A 10,289-nucleotide genomic window follows, 5' to 3' on the forward strand; every position below is an offset into this window, starting at 1 on the left:
TTTTTTTTTTTTGCTTACAGTTGACTTTGCTATGTGGGCTCTCTTTTCATTCCATATGAAGTTTAAGATGGTTTTTCCTAGTTCTGTAAAGAAGGTCATTGGTAGCTTGATGGGGATGGCGTTGAATCTGTAAATTACCTTGGGCAGTATGGCCATTTTCCCAATATTGATTCTTCCTAACCATGGAATGTTTCTCCATCTGTTTGTGTCTTTTCTTATTTTGTTGAGTAGTGGTTTGTAGTTCTCCTTGAAGAGGTCTTTTACATTCTTTGTTCGTTGTGTTCCCAGGTATTTTATTCTCTTTGTGAATGGCAGTTCGTTCTTGATGTGGCTCTCTTTAAGTCTGTTATTGGTGTATAGGAATGCTTGTGATTTTCGCACATTGATTTTGTATCGTAAGGCTTTGCCGAAGTTGCTTTTCAGTTTCAGGAGATTTTGGGCTGAGACAGTGGGATCTTCTAGATATAAAATCATGTCGTCTGCAAATAGAGACAATTTGACTCTTGCCAGTACCCGAGCGGTGGAGACGGCTGTTGTACAAGGATCTGCATCTCCAATGGATACTGAAGGGTTTGGTGAGCACTTTCAGCAAGCTAAACAGCTTGCTGCTGAGACTGGGGGCATCTCAGAGCTTCCCCATGTGGAACGGAACTTACAGGAGATTCAGCAGGCTGCTGAGTGGCTGCATTCCCTTTCCCTCACATGCATGTCTCAGGAGACGGCAGATGTCAAGGCATCAGTTCTCCTCAGGTCTCGGGGACTTGACATATCCCACATCTCTCAGAAACTGGAGAGTCTGAGTGCAGCCACCACCTTTGAGCCTCTAGAGCCTGTGAAGGACACAGACATTCAGGGCTTCCTAAAGAATGAGAAGGACGATGCCCTGCTGTCCGTCATTGAAGATTCCCGGAAGAGGACCTTTGGCATGGCTGAGGAGTACCATCCAGAGTCAATGTTGGTTGAATGGCAGCAAGTGAAACAGCGAATTCTGCACACATTGCTGATGTCAGGAGAAGACGCCCTTGACTTACTCAAGAAAGTGAGCCAAGCTACATCAGTGATGTGGGACCCATGGTCGAAGCTCTCTGGATAGCATCGAGATGGCCTATACCCAGCAGATTTATATCTATACTGAGAAGATTGTAAATGGACACCTGAAGCCTAACCTGGTGGACCTTTGTGCTTCTGTTGCAGAGCTGGATGTTAAGAACATTTCTGACATGTGGACCATGGTGAAACAAATGATAGACGTGTTGTTGACACCGGCAGCTGACCCCCTGAAGAATAGCAGCTGCGTGGAAGCGCACATGGAGTTTGTCAGGCAGGCCTTGGTGTACCTCGAACAGAGTTATAAGAATTACACCCTTGTGACTGTCTTTGGAAATCTGCATCAGGCCCAACTGGGCAGGGTGCCTGGGACTTACTAATTGGTTTGAAGTTTCCTGTACATTAAACTTACAGCTCCCTTGCCTGGACTACAGGATGGAGAGGTGGAAAGTCATCCTGTGTGGGCAGTGATTTACTACTGCATGCTCTGTGGAGACCTGCTTGCTGCTTCACAGGTAGTTAATCGAGCCCAGCACCAGCTGGGAGAGTTTAAAACCTTGTTCCAGGTGTACATGAACAGCAAGGACAGAAGATTGTCCCCAGCTACAGAAAACAAGCTCCGGCTGCATTACTGCAGGGCTCTCAGGAACAATACAGATTCCTACAAACAGGCTGTGTACTCTATCATTGGCAGATGTGATGTCACTGAGAACCAGAGTGAAGTGGCGGACAAAACTGAGGACTACCTGTGGCTGAAGTTGAAACACGTGTGTTTTGACGGTGACAGCACCAGCTCCCCACAAGACAGGCTTACTCTCTCAGTTCCAGAAACAGTTGTGGGAAGACTATGGTGAGTCACACTTTACAGTGAACCAGCAGCCCTTCCTCTACTTCCAAGTCCTATTCCTGACAGCACAGTTTGAAGCTGCATTTGCCTTTCTTTTCCACATGGAGTGGCTGTGCTGCCATTGCTGTCCATGTGGTACTTGTGCTGTTTGAGCTGAAGTTGCTTTTAAAGTCCTCCAGACAGAGTGCTCAGCAACTCAGCCATGAGCCTGGTGACCCTCCTTGCATGCTGCAGATGAACTTTGTGCAGCTCCTCATCTTCTACACCCGGAAGTTTGAGTTCACGGACCCAAGGGAGGCCCTTCAGTACTTCTGTTTCCTCAGGGATGAAAAGGATAGTCAAGGAGAAAACATGTTTCTGCACTGTGTGAGTGAGCTTGTGATTGAAAGCCAGGAGTTCTATATGATTCTTGAGAAACTAGAGAATGATGGAAGTAGAAAGCCTGGAGTCATAGATAAATTTACTAGTGACACAAAGCCTATCAACAAAGTTGCTTCCATGGCAGAAAGTAAGGGACTATTTGAAGAGGCAGCAAAGCTATATGACCTTGCCAAGAATGCTGACAAGGTACTGGAGCTGAGGAGCAAACTGCTGAGCCCTGTCGTCCACCAGATCGGTGCCCCACAGTCCAACAAGGAGAGGCTGAAGAACATAGTGCTCTCCATTGCCAAGTGGTATAGGGCTCAAGAAATAAGTGCAAATAAATTGATGGACTCTACATTATGTCTTCTTTTGGACTTGATTACCTTTTTTGATGAGTATCCTAGTGGCCATATTGATAGACCTTTTGATATAATTGAACCCTTGAAGCTGGTGCCCCTGAATCAGGAAAGTGTGGAAGAGAGAGTGGCTGCCTTCAGAAATTTCAGCAATGAAATCAGGCACAACCTCTCAGAAGTGCTTCTTGCCACCATGAACATCTTGTTCACACAGTTTAAGAGGCTCAAGGGGACAAGTCTATCCTCATCATCCAGGCCCCAGCAAGTCATTGAGGACTACGACTCTCAACTCTGAAGTCAAGCCCGAACCCTGATCACCTTTGCTGGAATGATACCCTGCCGAACGTCTGGGGACACCAATGCATGGCTGGTGCAGATGGAGGTCCTCATGAATTAAGTGCTATGCTTTGGGGGCTTCTGGGTCTGCACACTGTCAGTACATCAGGCACATGGACCCACTAGGTGGGGTTTCTGGTTTTGCTTCTGTTGGGTTTTGGTTTGGTTTCTATATTATGTATTTTTGTCAGCACCAATAAATTTCTTTGACTGTTTTATTTAGTTTTCTGCCATATTGCTGAGTTCAAAGTAATTGTCAATAACATTGATTTTTGCCAATTATACCATATATTCCTTATTAACTCATGGAATAGGTTTTGCTTAAAGTCCATTTAGTGAAATTATAACATTGCTGCTTTTGATTTATTTTAAATTTATTTTGTCCAATACATATCTCCATTTTTGTTCTTTTTGGCCTTTCTTATTATTTGTATTTGTGTGTCTTTTAAATAGCACATAGCAGAATTTTTTGTTCTGTTAGAAGCGTTTGAATAATGCTTTCTATTTTATTTATTTTATTATTATTTTGAGATGGAGTCTCACTCTGTTGCCCAGACTGGAGTGACATGGTGTGATCTTGACTCACTGCAATCTCTGCCTCCTGGGTTCCAATGATTCTTCTACCTCAGGCTCCTGAGCACTGGGACTACAGGTGCACAACACCACACCCGACTAATTTTTGTATTTTTAGAAGAGACAGGGTTTTGTCATATTTTTATTTTTGGTAGAGACAGGGTTTCATCATGTTGTCTAAGCTGGTCTCTTACTCCTGAAGGAGGAGATCCCACCACCACTGCCTCCCAAATTGCTGGGATTATAGGCATGAGCCACTGCACCCTACCTTCTTTATATTTAAATAGATATGTTTTGACAAATATTATTTTACCTATAGATTAAAATTAAATATTTACTAAGCCACATCATATGATAATAAAGCACTTTCACTTCCTTACTTTCCTTTTCTCCCATAGCTAACGCCTAATTTGTTAACTCAGATTTGAAATTTAGTTTCAGGAAATTAGTTTTTCTTTTAAACTCTTTAATTTTAAGAATGAATCAACAATTATATTTCCGTTTTTGGTAATGTTATTACCATCACCTTTTATTTAACTACATAATTTGTTAAATTTGTCATTTACAATCTTTTGTACTATTTGTTTCCCTAGTTAAGATATTTTCTATAGTATTTTCTCTTGGTTGTAGTATTTATTTTGGAAGGAAGAGTGGATTATATGTTTTCTATGCCACTGAATGTGTAAGAATACTCAAGAAATGAACTGCTCTTGTTTTTCTAAACTCAAGTTCAGATTCCAAACCATGTATTTGTGAATACATAAAACTAAATGCTTTTGATAGCACCCAAGTTACAATTTGAATGCTTTGTTACTTAGAAATTTCTTCTACTTCACTAGCAGCATTTTGGTCAAAGCCATTCAACCAAGTCCTTAGAATCTCCTGAACTTTCCCACCTCATCCTTTTTTTTTTTTTTTTTTGAACCCTCTAAACTATTCCAACCTCTGCCTGTTACCCAGTTCCAAACTCACTTTCACATTTTTGAGTATGTTTATAGTAGCATCTCACTCTCTGCAGTACTGATTTACTGTTTAGTCCATTTTCATGCTGCTATAAGGAAATGCCTGATACTGGATAATTTATAAAGGTAAAAGGTTTAATAACTCACAGTTCTGCATGGCTGGGGGGGTCTCAGGAAATTACATTCATGGTGGAAAGGGAAGGAAACATGTCCTTTTTCACATGTTGGAAGTAAGGAGAAGTGCTGAGCAAAGGGGTAAAAGCCCCTTATAAAACCAACAGATCTCCTGAGAAAGAACTCACTATGATGGGAACAGCATGGGTGTAACGGCCCCCATGATTCAATTACTCTCCACCACATACCTCCTGTGCAACATAGGGGTTATGGCAACTACAGTTCAGGAAGAGATTTGTGTGGAAATACAGCCGAACCATATCAAGTTCTCACATTTCAATATGGATCGTGTGAGTAAAATGGGGATATAGATCAGAGAAGGTCAGAGTTTCTTGATATATTGCAGTGGAGCAGGTCATCATGGCAGAACAGTGTCTCTTGTGGGCAGTATGATGAGTGCAGAGTTTTGGCAAGCATAGTTCTTCTTGATATGCTAATGGAGATCTATTTGACTCAGCCATCAAGACCCCTAAGATAGTTGCAGAAGTGGAAGTGTTTCTACTAAGTGTTTCATAGCCTTCTAGGTCTACTACTCTCCTTTTCATCCCCATAACCACCTGTATTTTAAAAATCAGTAACCTGTACCAAGAAGTCTCAGAGATGCTGGAACTTCAAATGTAGGGTGTGCGTCTTTTACTAGTTTAGTTGTCTCTTCAAAGAATTGAAAGAATTAGTACTTTAAAATATATGTTATTTGATATCTTAGAACAGGGATCACATAATGTCCAAGTGAGTTTTAGTGTCTGTAGTATGAGATAATTCCTTAGGCGACAAGAAGGTATAAAATAATATGAAAGGATAAAATAACAACATGTTTGTTCAGTGGCAACTGGAGAAAAGTACAAGAAGGTTTCAAAAAGTTTATAGAAAAATGGAATTAAAAGACAAGAATTAGCCAGGCACGGTGGCTCATGCCTCTAATCCCAGGACTTTGGGAGGCTGAGGCGGGTGGATCACGAGGTCAAGAGATTGAGACCATCCTGGTCAACACAGTGAAACCCTGTCTCTACTAAAAAATATAAAAAATTAGCTGGGGGCACGTGCCTGTAATCCCAGCTACTCAGGAGGCTGAGGCAGAATTGCCTGAACCCAGGAGGTGGAGGTTGCAGTGAGCCGAGATCGCGCCATTGCACTCCAGCCTGGGTAACAAGAAACTCTGTCTCAAGGAAAAAAAAAAAAGACAAAAATTAAAACTGTAATCTTTATTTCTCATACTGAGCTCCATCAAGTTCAAGACATTTTTGAAAGCAATGATATGAGTCATTTAGTCCACTCCTAAAGAAATGAGGCTCCTGGGAATTAGCCATGTGAATGCCGTCTTTTTTGGGTTACTAATGAAAGAAAAATGGATGCCTTTTATAGATTGTTTTTAAGATTGGTGATATAGTTTGGTTGTGTCCTCACCCACATCTCATCTTGAATTATAACTCCCATAATTCCCACATGTTGTTGAAGGGACCTGGTCTGAGAAAATTCAATATTGGTGGCAGTTTTCCCCAACTGTTCTCATGGTAGTGAATAAATCTCACAGGTTCTTACTGTTTTGTTAGGGGTTTCCCCTTTTCACTTGGCTCTCATTCTCCCTTTGCCTGCTGCCATGTAAGATCTGCATTTGTTCTTCCCTTGCCTTCTGCTATAATTGTGAGGCTTCCCCAAACATGTGGAAATGTGAGTCCATTAAACCTCTTTTTTTTTTTTTTATAAATTATCTTTATATGGTATGTCTTTATCAGCAGTGTGAAAATGGATTTATAAAATAAGAAAGTGAAAATAAATCCAAATAAGATAATCAAGACTGTAATATGTATGCCTAATGATTTCACATCAAAATTCTCACAAATTGTCTTTGTTTGATAAAAGAAATGAACTGGAGAATCTCGTGGTGGGAAAAAACTCTGGTAAAGATTTCCTTTTATTTTGGCCAAAGCTTTGTCTAACTTTCTGAAAACACTCTCACAATAAGATGATGTTATTATCCTTCGGCTCTTTACAAAGTCAACAAAAGAAATACCTTGAACATCCCCAAAAAACTACTGCCATGACCTTAGATCTTAACTGGTTCATGTTTGCTTTGACTTTTGCTTCTTGCTAGCCATTGCTTTGATTATGCTTTGCTTCAGGATCACCTTGGTAAAGCCATGTTCTACCTCCTGTAATAATTCTTTAACGAAATGCTTTAGAACAAAATAATTTACATTCCTTTGGTTATATATCCAGTAATGGGATTGCTGGGTCACATGGTATTTCTGGTTCTAGATCCTTGAGGAATGCTACGCTGACTTCAACAATGGTTGAAGGAATTTACATTTTCACCTACAGTGTAAGGGTGATCCTATTTCTCTACAGCTTGGACAGCATCTGTTGTTTCTTGACTTTTTAATAATCAGCATTCTAACTGGCATGAGATAGTATCTCATTGTGGTTTTGATTTGCATTTCTCTAGTGATCAGTGATGTTGGGCTTGTTTAAAATATATTTGTTGGGCACATAAATCTTTTCTTTTGAGAAGGGTCTCTTTATGTCCTTTACCTACTTTTTGATGGAATTGCTTATTTTTTTCTTTGTTTCTTGTACATTTTTTAAGTTCCTTGTAAGTGCTGGATATTAGACCTCTGTCAAATGGGTAGATTGCAAAAAAATTATCCTATTCTATGGGTTGTCTATTTGCTCTGATGTTAGTTTCTTTTGCTGTGCAAAAGTTCTTTAATTAGATCCCACTTGTCAATTTTTGCTTTTGTTCGAATTGCTTTTTGTGATTCATCATAAAATATTTGCCCATTCTGCTATAAAGATACATTCATGAGTATGTTTATTCCAGCACTATTGGCAATAGCAAAGACATGGAATTAACCCAAAGGCTCATCAACAATAGACTGGATAAAGAAAACATGGTACATATATACTATGGAATATTATGTATCCATAAAAAGAAACAACATCATGTACTTTGTGGGGACTTGGATGGAACTGGAAGCCATTATCCTCAGCAAACTAACACAGGTATAGAAAACCAACCATTACATGTTCTCACTCGTAAGTGGGAGCTGAACAATGAGAACACATGGACACAGGGAAAGAACGACACACACCGGGGCTTTTCTGGAGGGTAGGGGAAGGGAGAGCATCAGGATAAATAGCTAATGTATGTGATGTATGTGGGATTTAAAACCTAGGTGATGGGTTGATAGGTGCTGCTAACCATTATGGGACACATTTACCTATGTTACAAACCTGCACTTTCTGCACATGTATCCTGGAAATTAAAATAAAATTAAATAAGTAAAAGAAATGCTTCAGGGTGTTGATCTCACTTGAAAATTTCCATTGAAAGCTCTACTCTTATCTGGGGCTGATCTGGGCACAACAGTTTTGGTACCCATTCAGTGGAAAGTTTGCCCAACTTAAATTTTTCAGTAAAAGTTTAAGCTGAATTAGTTGCAATGTCTATGGTGTTGGCTACTATTTATCCTGTTGTCAATCCTTTTCCATTATGTCTTAATTAAGATTAAATTTTTCCTAGTGAATTGATGTGAATTGTTTGCCACTGTGGGCTTCATCGTCAACATCATCTTGTCCCTTCTTAAAATGAATCATCTATTATTTGTAAACTATTGACTTTAATTGGGGCATTGTCATGAAGCCTCAATGATTTCACCATTCTCCTACTTAATTTTCATCATACATAAAATTTGTTCTTACTTTATTTTAGCAGAATACATGTTGCTCTGATAGGGGCTCTTCTCAAATTGTTGTCTTATTCTTAGTCCTTCAAACTAGATCCTGTAAAGACATGTTATAACAATTTTGTATGTGTTTATTTTGGTGCAAAAAACAAAAAAGAGAAATCCATGCATAGATTTTTTTTCATAATACACTTATTCCCTGAATTTTTAAAAGCCATCTTATACAGGATTGAGCATATTTGTATACATTTACATGTATGTGTGTGATTATGAGTGAGAGTAGGTAGATTTGAAGAATAAATCAAGTATTTCTAATATTTTGTCTTACTTTTAGGCATTAGCAACTTGCTTTTTTATTATAAACATGCTCAGATAACTAGTAAGTACACTAGAAATACATAAAATTGGAGTATAAATATGTAAATTATGTAGTATGTTGTTGGAGCCAAGGGAAAATTCTTCTTTGCCCTCTAAGTGTTTGCTGAAAAAAATCAACTTTCAGAAGGCAGGTTAATTGGATAAAATTCATCCAAATTTTATTATTGTGTACAGAAGAAAACCCATAGAGTGACTACATGCTTTCCAAGGGGGTTCAGAAGCTAAAATACCATCCTGGGAAAACAAGTTATGGCAGAGAAGAGAAGATGAATTTTGTTGAGGGACAATGAGAGAGTACTAGGGAGAATGAATGGATTAGAAAACGGAGATTAACTTCTAAATCGTTTTCTCTGGAATATGAATGAGTTGGAGACACAGATGTTATATTATGAAAGGGTTTGTTCAGGTATAGTTGCGTTCTTGGTCTTACAGAGAAGATAAAAAAACACGTTCTCTTTGGTGGTTCTGGATCTTAGGCAGATTAAGAAAAGTTCAATTTCATCCTGCCCTCTCAGAGAGATGGAGGGTGTTAGGTGTGTAAAGAAGGTGAGAGACCTTGAGGCTTCTTCAGTTCAGCCTGTCAAAGTGTCATATTTGGAGTATCTCTTTCTGAGCCCCCAACAATGTCAATAAAACACAGCCTGTATGTCTTATATATATAATTCTAAGTATAATCTATTGAATTATTTAATCAGAACTCTCTTTATGGTGACTCACATCTTCTTGGACTTTGCTGTGTTTTAAGCCCCACCTATTGCATAGTTCCATGTGGGCTTGGACCTGTTTTGGTCAGTACCTTATTCGGAAAATGTTGCATCTCTCTCTGTGTCAGGATAATTTGTGGGACCTGCTATGTATTCACACGTGTTTTGGAATTGAAGAGGTACATATCTGAAGGCAATGCTAAGTTAGCATGAGGTGTGACTCTACGGGTAGATGTTTTTCTCTTTCATCCCACAGGTGAACAATTTTAATGTGCATTCTATACAGGTCTTTAGACGGTCCTGGCAGGACTGTTTCATAGTTTTCCACAGTAGAGAAGACAACTCAGTACCATACTTGGCCATTACCACTCCTTCTTTATCTGTTTTAGTCTCTTCAATCCTTCACAGTTGTTGACTGAGCTCACAACCCCAAATAATTCTTTCTCAAGTTAAGAACTTGTTTTACACTTTGTTTTCTGGGAATGTGGATCTCAGGCTAGAAAAATTCACTCTCATTATGAAAATATTATATTCAAATATAAAATGAATTTAAAAATACTGAAATGTGAAAGAAAAAATAAAATATCCATTATCTGGCAGGTAGTGATAATAATTGCTATTATCTTGTTTCAAAAATGCAGTTTGGTAATTTATTATTAATATTTTCCCAGTTTGGATTTTATAAGTTGAATTTTAATAATATCTATATTTCAGAAGTCCTATACATATTCTAATCATATATTTTTAGATATACAGAATTTGGGTCAAGGTCTGATTATATGTAAGTTATTATACTTATTGTAAAGTTGTTTCTTATAATGTATTAATTTACCACATCTTGAAATTTATAAAAGAACTAATTTAAG

General features: G+C 38.7%; 1 pseudogene; it reads left to right on the forward strand.

Annotated features, from left to right (window-relative positions):
- The first annotated feature begins 406 nt into the window (after nucleotides 1-406).
- LOC100413171 (nuclear pore complex protein Nup93 pseudogene) lies at nucleotides 407-3,146 on the forward strand (annotated as a pseudogene).
- The last annotated feature ends 7,143 nt before the right edge of the window (nucleotides 3,147-10,289 follow it).

Source organism: Callithrix jacchus, chromosome 4 (genome assembly GCF_049354715.1).
Source record: "Callithrix jacchus isolate 240 chromosome 4, calJac240_pri, whole genome shotgun sequence".
NCBI classification, from domain to species: domain Eukaryota; kingdom Metazoa; phylum Chordata; class Mammalia; order Primates; family Cebidae; genus Callithrix; species Callithrix jacchus.